Source organism: Zophobas morio, unplaced genomic scaffold, assembly GCF_036711695.1.
Source record: "Zophobas morio isolate AGI-343-1 ecotype UQ-CSIRO unplaced genomic scaffold, CSIRO_AGI_Zmor_V1 ptg000023l, whole genome shotgun sequence".
Lineage (NCBI taxonomy): Eukaryota > Metazoa > Arthropoda > Insecta > Coleoptera > Tenebrionidae > Zophobas > Zophobas morio.
This window is the reverse complement of record NW_026972128.1, coordinates 4,082,273-4,095,118: the sequence shown is the minus strand read 5'-3', so window position 1 is coordinate 4,095,118 and position 12,846 is coordinate 4,082,273. Positions and strand designations below refer to the sequence as shown.

Here is a 12,846-nt window from a genome sequence, read left to right as displayed (position 1 = left end):
TTATCTCTAAAAAATTAGTCAAAATTTATTTCCTAGCTCTTGAAGTATGTACAACTCCAACAAATCCCGCTTCTTTGAAAAATTATAAAATTAGATTTTGCGATGTTTGTTTTATGATAACTGCTATAAAATAATGACCAGTGGAATAAATAACACTCCCGCAGCACCGTGAGTAGTCAAATTGCACAAGTATGGGCAATCTAAAATACATATATGTAAAGTAGATAACCAACGGTAAAAAATGGTCTCTCAGCAATAATAACAAGCTTCAACTTCAAGTGTTTGTTTTTACATCGGAAAAATGTTTCATGTAGAAATTTGTTTGCTTTAAATGAATTTGTCGTCTCAAAACAGAGAACTAAAATGATTAATTAAGCTATACCTAGTGTTCATTTTTTTGTGAACATTTGGTCGTTTGGGGAAAAAATCCAAAACGGATTCGTACACCACAAGTATAGGAGTATATTATTGTATAACATTTAAAACATTTTAAAATAGAATTCTTTGAAATGATGTCATCAAATTGTTGGTGGGGATGATTAACCAAATTTTGGTTAGCGTTTCACTATTTACATAATATTCCTAATATACATACAACAACAACAATCGGTAGAGTAGTTTCGGAGATTACTTGTTTAATAAACAGACTACTTTTTCGTACTCTACGGGTCATCAAACGTCGAGGAAACATAAAAGTCGATCCATCCGATGGACTCAGTTATTACACTTCCTCAGCTTACGCTCAAGAAGTGAAAATTACTGATTTGGTTCAATGTACTAGCTTGTGAAAATAATAATAATTGTATCCTACAAACAATCCAGACTTGTTTCCAAATCTTTTTATAGATGTAAGAATCCTTATTTTCCCTTCACCTGTGTGTTGCTTCCGCTGAGCGATAACTTTCTAAGTTAAATTTAATAAAAAGCTACCTCAGATCGACTCTGGGTTAGGAGCGACTATCTAATTTCGGATTTTTTTCTAGTGACACTAAGTGTTTCTTTCAAATTTTTTCGAGATATTCGGAAAGTTTGGCGCTATAAAACATTATATTATATTAGCATCCTGTGTTATGTAGTTATTCTACATTTTGTATATCCGCACGGCACAGCTGTTAAATTTAGAACGTTTAAATACATACAATTATTTCTAAAGAGCAGATTTGTTCATAGATATATACAAAATTTTATCAAAATATGCACATAGACATGCACTGAAAAATAACAATGATAAAATATGTATATAATATGCCTTAAAAAAAAACAAATATTTTCAAAACGCCTCACAATTTAAAACGGTGAATTAACCAGAAAGGAGTCAAAATAACTCTTGCACCTGTTAGTAGTTATAAGGCCAGTATTTGTAAAATATGTAAAACTGAATTTCTTGACCTAAGCTCTTTTTAAAATGCATCCTTCCTGAACCTTTGTTAAAATCGACACAGATGTTCAGTCCGACACATTATTTGGAACTAGAGGTCCAAATTACGTTGTTCGTTGACCAAAACAACAAAAACCCCGAAGCGACCCATGTGACCCTTTTCACCCACTAAATTCGACACTTCTCCCTAATTTACATAACCCAGCTCTCCCAACTAACCTTTTAATTGACCCACCCGTACAAAAACCTCAATTTCGTATTCCGCTGTCTCCGTGGGCGGCTCCCAGCAATTCCTCTCGACAAATTACAGAACGAAATCTGTGGCAACAGGTCCTCTTTCCCCTGATTTATCACGTCGACGACGCCACAGAAAAGCAGCACCAAACCTCGTCAACCTCAACGTCCTTATCGAAGGCTGATGGGCGTCATCGAGTCGGACTGGCTGCCGTATAAGGAATCTGAAAGTGTTTTCGATCTTCTGTATGTGGGTTGAATAACATATGGTCAGATCGCATATGGTGCTGTCTTATTACAAGCCATACGTTGCACCTCTTACGTGTATGAATGACTGACGATAGACGTGGAGCTCGTTACCGTGCTTACCGAATGTAAATTAATCAAAAACAACGCCCAAGAGCTGATGCCTGACGTGCTCGTAGTTTATGGTCTATGAAATTGGAGAGCGGACGGAAGAAGATGGGAACGGATTGAGGCGTCGAGAGGAGGCTGGGGATAAACTGGGGCATGGTATCGATGTGGATTTTTTTTTCTTTTGTTTGGAAGTGGAGAATTCGGAGGGGTCCGGTGAAGGTCTCGAACTGCGGGAAAAATTGCGAAAGACGGACAAGATAATAATGGATGAGTCATTGTTACAAGAAAATGCACGTAATGTTTAACAAAAACTCGTCGGATTGCGATGTGACAATACGAGTTCTTGCACGCAACCAATTTAGGCTTTGCTCGAGCATGAATAAGCAATGGAGAAATCTACAAGGAACGCATGTATTTCGAAAATAAAAACTTTTTTTAGTATAATACATTACTAAATCTTTGTTTATTTTTCTATCCTTTATAAAATCAATTTTAAATCAAACGTTCTTCCGTACATCTTTCAGTATTATTGCGACTTCTTGTGTTCTCGTGTTCATACCTCATGTTTCTTGAGTTAATGCAATTTTCATAATAATAGTGATAAACCTTTAAGCAAAGTTTGCCGCTTAATCCTCTTCAAAAGATTAATGTATAATATAAAAAATAATAAGAATATATATTCTAACCTCTATAGTGGCTAACATAATAACAACTCGGTTTTGGATGTTAACGCCGCATTTGACATGTTTTGTGATAATATTTATGCAATTTTTAATGATTCCGTACCGAGAGTCAAAAATTACACTTCCAAATTGCAATAACTATTCGAATCATTTCTGGCGATTTATCTAAAAATCTAAATACCGAACTTTTCAAAATGCGCTACTTCTTATGAACTGCAAACTAACTACAATTTATTTTGCTTATCTTGTCTATAAAGTCGATGACGTCTCTGAAAATTGAACAGTTGATGCTGATTCAAAAATTCTTGCTTCAGGGTCATAGAAGTCACAAGTAGGTGTTTTTTCAACAACTTTAAAAAACTGACATTTTTAGATTACTAATAAAAATATATAACTTTATCTAACACAAAACTTTAATTTAAAATAAAGAGGATACAAATTTAAATTCTTCTAAAATTATTAAATCACATTTTGAAAAAAACACGTAACTACATCCTGAATAAACTGTATGTACGTTGTTACTTTCTGAACGTAAGCTAAAGAAGTAGAGTCCATCGGACGAATGATCGCTTTAAAAATTTTACATAGTAAATGTTATTTAAATTTTATAATATAACATACTCCTACATTTGTAGTTTATGAATCCGTCTTGATTTTTTTTACTAGATATCCCGATTAAAAAAAATCAAAATTGTATAAAAACATTTTATTTGAAACTTCAAAACTGAATGCTCTAAAATCTTGTAAACGTTTTAAGGTTGTCGTAAACATGGTAATCAAAATTTATCCGTTTATCTTTCCTCAATAAATTGATGACATTCTCTCAAAAGTTTGGCTAATAAATCTTATCTAAAAATTGCAAAATATTATGAGTCTTTACTTGTGGCTTATTAATGAATTTATATTGTTTAGAAATGCTTATACAGGTTGATTTAAAAACTCACATGTAGAAATGTACTTCTGGGGCTACGAAAATTCTGTCTAAATAACCATACACCTTTTTTTTTGTCATCGATATTAAATGAAGTGAAAGCTATCATACTGTATGTTAGATCTCTACGTCAGTGACGTAATGAGAAATTTTGTGTAGTGATGTATTAATATAATTTTAAGGTCGGTAACGCGGAGAGGTAATGTAAAATATCTATATAAATTTATTATTAACTGAATTGAACTGAAGGTTTTTATTTTATTATACTTTATTTATGGTTTTTATCTGAAACTATATGGGTTTCGTGCATTTTGTAGCAATTAAATATATATTGCATTTAAGTGTATAACAACAGTATTATTCATTTGCGTTGATTTTTATCCTGCTTTAGATAATGATACACAATTTATATAATTTGTTCCTAGTATAGTTTTAATTATAAACACGTATTTCAATGATGTCTGTATTGCATAACACAAAAAAAGTAAAAGAAACCTCCCCACTATAATTTAATAATTTGATATATCAAAAAATATATCTATGTATATATATTTATAAAAATAGTATTCACAATCGCTGACAAAGTATTCAAGTTTACACTCACCAAATACATACAGGTTTGTAATTCACTTCTGTCCCCAATTTCAATACTAATAATTGCTTCCCTTGTTTAATAGAATGATTTTTTGGACAGCCAATATAAAATGAAAGAAATGAATTGTGCTTTATTGTGGAAAGTAAACATCCAGAAAAACTTAGACAGTTTTTGTTCAACACGTTCACTAATATAATGAACGTGTTGAGAAAAACCGATTCAATTAAATATAAACTCTTTAAAATAAGACCGCAAAAATTCTGGAATATTTAGATCTCATTCCTTGTCACAGATCTGCGAATTGCATCTAGCGCGTTATCACTACTACAACTTTTTATAAATAATAGTGAACCAAGTAAGTTGTATTTTTGTTTATAACGTAAACTAATTTTTGTCAATATAGATTTGAGTTGCATTTCTGTAATTTTAACCAATATATTAAACACTTATTAGTTTAGTGTCGTTATTACCATATCCAACTGTGTTCGTCCCCTCTGTCCCTGCCCAAACTATTGAGCGCACGATTTGTAAAACTTCTCGCGCCCACTTATTTAAAACGTGGAATAAATTACCTTTTGTTTAGGGCAAACTTATCGTGAATTGAGTGTGAAAATATTAACAACAAGAATGAAATGGAAAAATAACGTTAGACAATACATGAAACAGTAAAATCTTCCATTTTTAAGTGAATTAAAAAAATTCAACAACTCTAATTTACGTGCTTTTTTTAATTACCATTTATGTTTAATACTTACACGAAGAACCTTGAGACTGTTATGGTTAAAGACAACGTCTGCAATCTCGAATTAGTGATCTAATGTGGCGCCTGTCGTCCGAGATATCAAAAATCCAAATCATTAACTCATCTAAGTTAAATTAGTTTTGCCTTAAAGACTTTATTGTTCTTCAAGTTGAAATTATAGCAAACATGGATTTTCGATTTGTTTTTGAAGTGAACTGTATGCACCACTCAGATTACTCTGTCTGTGGTGGTGGTATAATACACTAACTTTACTGAAAGCGGAATCTATCAGAGAATCATCTTTCAAGCACTCCCTTGCTTTTGGGGTTGTTTGTAGACTGATTTGTTTACAAGAAAACAGAAGCAAATGGGGTTAAGTGATGGCAACCAGCAAAAATTCAGTGGAATTAGAGTATTTAATTGCAAAAATTCGGACATGCCAATTATATGAGGCAAGGTTTACTTTTTGCTTTCGTGTTGTGCAGTTGCATAATAATTTAAACAAGTCTCTATTACTAAAATTAAACTAGGAATAAATTATGTATCATTATTTAGGATAAAAATAAACGCAAGTTAATTATATATTGTTTCTTTTTTTGTGGCAAAAAAATAATGAATTAATTAGTGTATGAAATGATATTTTATTATTTGCTTCATTTTAAAGTCAGGTTCACATTTTGAAACTTTACTTTCCAAAGTCTTCTACGTCAGTTCATTTTAGTTCAAAACTACAATTCTATAAGTTTTGGAAAATTTTTAGTGTTTAATTTATATAATAAACAATGTAAGTATTTGATTTTTTTTTCAAAAATTTGCTAGTTTTAAAGAAACAGTAATATAAATCAATTACCAACACAGTATTTAACCAATTTAGACGCGTATAAGTACATCGCTGTATTATCTATGGTCTGTCTATTTATCATGTCTTATTAGTTTTGTCACTATAATTTTTTTGAATACTTAGAAAATACAAATAATATGATGTTTAAGAAACAGTAGTCAAAAACATTGGCCAAATTCACATTAATAATAAAAATCATCAAGGAATTCTTCCAAACAATAATATGTATACATTTTTTAAGAGTTACTGCCCAATTGTTACTTAAAGATATTTGTGTTTGACCATTTTTGATTTTTTCCGTTATGCATGTATGATTCACTTACGGTTTTGTCTGTACTGTTATATATATGGAAAATAATATACCGGGCATTTTTTTTTAAACTGAACATAGGCCTATGTTCAGTTTTAAAACGACGCTGTCAACGCAATGGAGTTGTAATGTTGGTTGCAGTACCGTTGCAATTGACTGCGTCGTTTTAAAACTGAACATAGGCCTATGTTCAGTTTTAAAAAAAATGCCCGGTATATCATCTAATAATCTTTTTGCATATTTGTGCAGCTGCGAGGCATAGAGCTGTTTACACTAGTCTTAAACACTTTGGCACCAAATTCCAAATAATCATTTCGAGAAAAATATTATTATAAGTGATACTGGGTTAAAACTGAACCGTAAAACAGAAAAACTAGAACAATATAATCCAAAAATGTTACCACATTTTAATTTTTTAGTTAACTATTTTGGTAAGATTGCAGCCACTTCATGCTAGTTCTATTTGATTTAATTTTTTTTTGCTCAGATAAACCAAATGTCTACAAAAATTTGCGAAAATGATGAACTATTTTTTTAGTACCCTCAGCTGTTGCCTAAACTGTTAACTGTCAACGATAATAACATGAGTGTCAAGTTACCGTGCGCACTTTGAAAGTCAAGTCCGTTATTTCTCATGGAAATAACACCAGGCGGCAATAGAGAAGAGTCGACGAAAAGAACGTAACCCAAATTATGAAACTGTAATTGTGGGTGTACAAGTTTTACGCAGCCTTAGAATTAAAAACTCGAAATTAGACGACCTGTGGGTATAAGTAATAACATTATGTAAATTACCTTACAGTCAAGTTATTACCCTAAAAATAAACAAATTACACTTTCGTAAATTTACGAGAGAAAAATCTATTTAACAACACTGTAAATTTTATGGCTGCATTTCCTGTTTCATAACTTTTTTTTCTGAACTAACGCGAAACCCGTGTCAGGTTATGTCGTAAAATTTTCAAGTGACCTTTTAAAGAAGGCTCGCAACCATGGTGTCGTGTAAACTGAATCTAATATTTTACATAGACGGTCTTTAAGTGTTTTAGGCACCCTTAATAACTGAAAGAAACTTACAAGCCCCTTATATTGTGTTTTTGAAATACGATCTTGGCGATCCTTACATAATGTTTTTGAAAAAACTGAAAAGAATCTTAGCGGCGCGGTGTGGCTTTTTTTTTAACGAGAAAGAATCTTTGGGGCCTCTGTTTTGTTTCTGAAAAAATTTGAAAATATCGTGGGAATGTTTATGAAAAAATTTCAAAGAATCTGGTGGAGGCTTTCAGTTTCTGTTTTATAATAACTTATACAAATTTGTATAAGAAACTGAACTTGTCTCGTTACCTGTACTGCAAAACCGTTCTATCTAATATGTTTTAATTTTTTTACAAGAATCTCAAAAATTGGATTCAAAATTGTGTATGATGTTCTAGTTAATGGAGACACCACTGATGAGTAACCTTTAACTGCAATCTTAAACGAGTTCTATTAAATTGAATTTTTCAACAAGTCACAGTGAGTGCGTAATCTTCCATTGCCCGAAGCCTGTATATATTTATATATACTGATCTATAATGTCTTCTGACATTTTTATGGAGAAGCGAAAATGAAAGCTTAAAATTGAGTGCTTATATTAAATTAAAACGGTAGGGTGGAAATACCCACTTAGTTCATCAGATTCAACAATGAATATTTGCCTTTGGAATTCCATATTTAAAAAGGAAAGTCGTAGGACGAGATGTGACGATTTCAATGATTTAAAAAAACGTACCAGATGAAAACCAGCAGTAGAAAAAAAGCGACCAATATACAAATATGATATGTCAAAAAACTTGAAACATCGTGACGATTTTGAAATATATCGAGATATATTTAAATAAAAACTAAGTTAAAGTTGATTTATGTATAGCAACACACTTAAATAGATTCTTTTGTATGTGCATATTTTGAAGAATAATTTATATCCACCCAAGACCCGGCGAATTCTTCCTGCCAAATAACGGAAAAAGAGAAAGTAAAACTCTCAGGCATGATTTATTTCCTAGTTAACTTCCAGGAAACTGGTTCTTGTTTGTTTCGTGCATCCGCAAGTTCTAAACACAACAGCAAAATTTATGATTCCTATTTTTCAACCAACCTGTTCATATTTGACTATGTTTATTGATCACCTCCAACTCCACTAACAAAAAAGCAAACCATCTTAATTGTTCTCAAAATCATTACTTCTCTGCGTCCATGTATGGCAGCAAACAAAAGTTTCGTAATAATTATTCAACACCCACAGCGTCTTAGTCACCAATCGGTGAATTTCAATGAAGAATTTCCAATTTCTTGTTTACCCGCTTAGTAATTAGGTTCAGCGAATTTCTAGCACCTTGACTTTTCGTGCCGTCTATCGACCACTTCGACTTCTTATGTAAATACTTGTCGAAAATACAAAGAAAAATCCTCAGAAGAATTTTAACCTTTGAGAAGCAACAAACGGTACGAGAATTATTTATGCAAATGCGGCGCAACAACTTTATTACACGTGCAATGCACTAAACGCGATTTTATGCTTCAATTAGGTTTTATGGTTAGTTTGTTCGATGTGGAACGCTGTTTGGATTTACCAATTAGGCAAACAATTATTTATCACAAGAAAAGAGGTAAATGGATTCCCGTTGGTAGAAGCGGTCGTGGTGTGAATGACTTTCTGAAATGGTGTTTGATAAATAATAAAGAATCTCCGAGGTTTCATATATGGCATGGTGTGGAATGAAATCGTCGTAATGATACTCCATGTAATGATGGCAAGAATCTGGGTCAATTGAATGATTTCGTTTTTATGGGTAAACGTCGATTATTTATTGGGTTTGTTTAATTCTTAATGGGTTTCCTTTATTACGGTAATTTGGCTCTATGAAATATGTATGACGGATTAATGGCTTGTTTAAAGTTTCCCTAAGCTAGAATCGAGGTGCAAAAATTGTAAAGAATGAACTTACAGTTAGATGTGAGCTATTTGTAAAAATTGTGTTTCTAATAAACAAGGTTTCGGTACAGTTATGCTGGCAGAATTTACAAAGAAGTAGTCAGTCTAAAGTCACTAAAAGTAAATTGTAAATTTTCAGGATCAAATTTTACGTCTTATCCAAGAAACCAAATAATGAACTTTTTTAAAATATTTGATACGACAATAACTACTAATCCCCTATAGAAAACTGATGACGCAATCTCAATAAATTTATTAATTGTTTGTCCATCATTGTATATAATTAATTATATTGTTGTTATTTTAATAACATGCTGTTGATTTTTGCTGGACAATTGCTTATAAGGGATTTCCTAAAAAAGATGAATGTACGAACAGGTTTGTTTTCACTTTCCAGAGAAACATTCCATTTAAATCCATTTGCCAAAATAATGATTATGTAGGTATATACATTTTCAATTTACACGTATGCTTTATTTAACTATGTTTATACCCATGAGAAAGTGCCAGAATTTTGGATCAGCCTGAATTAATTAAGAAACACTATAATTTCGATTAAAATGCATTGATTTTGTTTTAAAAGAAGGTTTGTTAAATTTTTTGATCCCAGAATCGACTAAAATAAAAAAAAATCATTAGAGTACACAATATAAAAACTTTAAAATTCGATTAATATAGTTTTAAAAAACAATGAAACCAAAGAAATAATCACCCTAATTAAAAGAAATATACATATATAAGTATTTTCCAGAATGTAGAATATAAAATATTAAAAGATAAAGGAAACTTATAAATATACAAAATAAAATATAATAATAAAATACAGTCATAAAAAAGTAATAGGCAACCATTATAAATAATTATAGGAGTATTTAATATCACAAATCACTAGTCAGGAATCACTTTCGAAACTCATCTTTACTATTTCTTCATCGGACAAAATTGTAGAATCCCATTTCTCAATATTCTTTCTTCCATTACATTTTTCAAAAGTTGAGTAACGTCTGGTAGAATTTTTTAAAATTTCTTGATGCAGATTTGCCTTAAAAAGGCTATTAAGGAATCAAAAGACAGAAAAAACCTCTTTAAAAGATTCTGGTTCCTGTCTATTCTGGAAAACTTATGCATATTATATTGCTGCTGCTTTGAAATATGTTTATTTCTAGCTTCTTGTGGTTCTTCTATTAACTATCCAGTAGGAACCAAAGATGATAAAATAATAATGATTCTATGAATGATAATTGATAACAGTGATAACTTTATGCACCGTCATAGACATGTTAAACGATGCAAGCGTGTCCACAATTATTTTCGCCAATTTCAATGGTATAATTTCCTTTAATTTTATTTCTTCTCCATAAAAAATTGCTCTTAAAATCACACAAAGTATATTAATCAATGCTTCCCGTATTCTGCTGAAATTTTGGGATTATCGAAAAATCTTCTTGCAGTGTTTTACTAGAGAATTCAAATATATCTGAAAAGCACATCAATTAATTAGCTTAAAATAAAGCATATATATAATTATATAAATACAATTTCTGTAAACACATTTATTGCAAACATTTTTACAACTTGCTTAACCGATAAAACACCTTCATTTACTTTGTTAAATATTTCGTAAAGGGGTCATCAATAGTTTTCATATTTTGGGGATCTTATATTCAAGCTTTAAAAACACATACTCTATTTATAGGCAACGTGGGGCTTTTTTATAAGTAATTGAAAACATACAAAATTATTTTAAAGTTGACAAAATTTACAACAGTATAAAAAATGTTTTATTTAATTTAAAGTACACACACACAAGCTATATAATAATAATAAGTGCATGAGAAAATACTTACCATGAGATATACTTGGGTATAATTTCAAAGATATATTTAACACAAAGCTGAGGAGAGAATGAAAAATAGCAAGTATAGTTTTGGAAATTTCATTGTCCCCTATAAAATTTTATTGGCAATAACGAGACGAACAGTAGTACAATAGCAAGAGATATTTACAACTTAAGTTGTCGCGTGCCGGTAATCCACAGATGGTAGAAAGCAGAATAATCCAGGTCCGGACAGGGACCATCGTGACTCATGAACGGAAATGACCATTATTTTATGAGTACAACTACCTGCTAAATGTTCTCAGACAAATTCGAGTAAACTGGTGTGAGCCATAAATATTTCTTACTATTGTACTACTGTCCGTCTCGTTATCGTCAATAAAATTTTATAGGGTAGAATGCAATTTCTAAACTATACGAAGTTTGTACGCTCTCAGACAATGTGAACATTTTTAAAATCAGCAATAACTGTTGGTACACAACATTTAGACATTTAGGGCATCTAGACCTAGAGAAGGCATTATTATTGTAGTTGTATTTCCAGTTTCGGCCCACTGTGCGATCGTCAGTAAGTCAGTATAATTATATGTATTATGCTTATTCTCATCAAATGAGGTTTTTTCACAAATTATTATTAACATGTCGTTATTGAAAAATACTTATGATATTCACTGCGTCTCAGACGCCAGGAAATTTCCGTTTGCAATTTTTTCTTCAATTATATTTCTTATTCTCGAACTTATTTACACAAGGGAGCATTAAATTCACTTCTCTTCAACAGCAACTTTTTTAAAGAAATTTTTAATGTAAGTGAGCAATTCGTATTCTTTGCTATTTAAAAAATTCCTGATAAACGGGAAATTTAAGATTTTAAAAGTGCATAAGATTTTGAAAAATTAATGTCAGTGGAATGATGGTAGAAAATATTTTCCCTGTGATATGTTAGTATGAGTGAAGTAACACCTTAAATGTCAAGCATTTCAAACTAATGTTATGTGGTTGAAAAACTTTGACGTAACAAACAAGAATTAAATTTGGGTTTGGTGGAGAAAACAGTTATTGTTAATTCAGGAAATTAATCTTACAGATATTATAATCTAATACTTCATAATCATCATGTAAAAGAATAGGAATACTTCATTAAAAAGTCTTTACATGCAATTTTGTTTCTTTTAGGAATACAAAAGTTCATTAGAATTTCCTACAGGGCAATAAACATTCAATAAAATTTATTAAACATGCATTGCATTCAAAATCAGTTTGTGGCAAATTATTGATTAAGTTAATGAAAAGTTATTTAAACTTAAGTTAGTGATTATTGATTAATATTTAAACATTGAAATAAAATTTTATTTAAAGTTATTTTGTGGTTGTTACCTTTTTCCAACAGAAATCGAATTGGATATTTCAGTAAAATTTTATTTATTTATACGATGTTTCACACCTTTCACACATTGTAGTGGATTGTGGAATTTGCCGCCTACATTTTTGAGGGTAATTTGTTTATTTCAAGATTAGCTGATGTGTTTATTTGGTTGCATATATACAAGAGTGTATTTAAATAAAAATTTTAAAAAGTATGATAAAATTGTCTTTTGTCATAGACTGTGAACTCTTGTACACGAAATACAAACAGGATAATAAATTTTATTGAAAAGAAGTAGATCACACAATAATTAATTCAAATGTAAAATCTCAAAACGTTCACCCTTGTGCTGAAGCGAGACATATTATGTTTCCCTTTCTTTTCTTATTCTCAAAATGTTCTGCAATACTGTTTGACTCGCTCAGTGATACTCCTGATTCGTGGACTTTTTCCACTTTTTCCTTGAAATCCACGTCTTCAAATACTGAAACTGTCCCACTTGATTTTCTTTATTTACACTACCGACTACCGGTATAAATAATTTAGTTGAGGGTTATTTACGAGAAACTCCTAGCCTAAAAAATTCAAAACACAACCA

The 12,846-nt window shown here is 30.9% G+C and overlaps 1 protein-coding gene across 1 annotated transcript in view; it reads left to right on the top strand.

Annotated features, from left to right (window-relative positions):
- LOC135133884 (zinc finger protein 260-like) overlaps positions 1-12,846 on the top strand; it is a 62,506-nt gene that overhangs the window by 16,988 nt on the left and 32,672 nt on the right. The window lies entirely within an intron of this gene.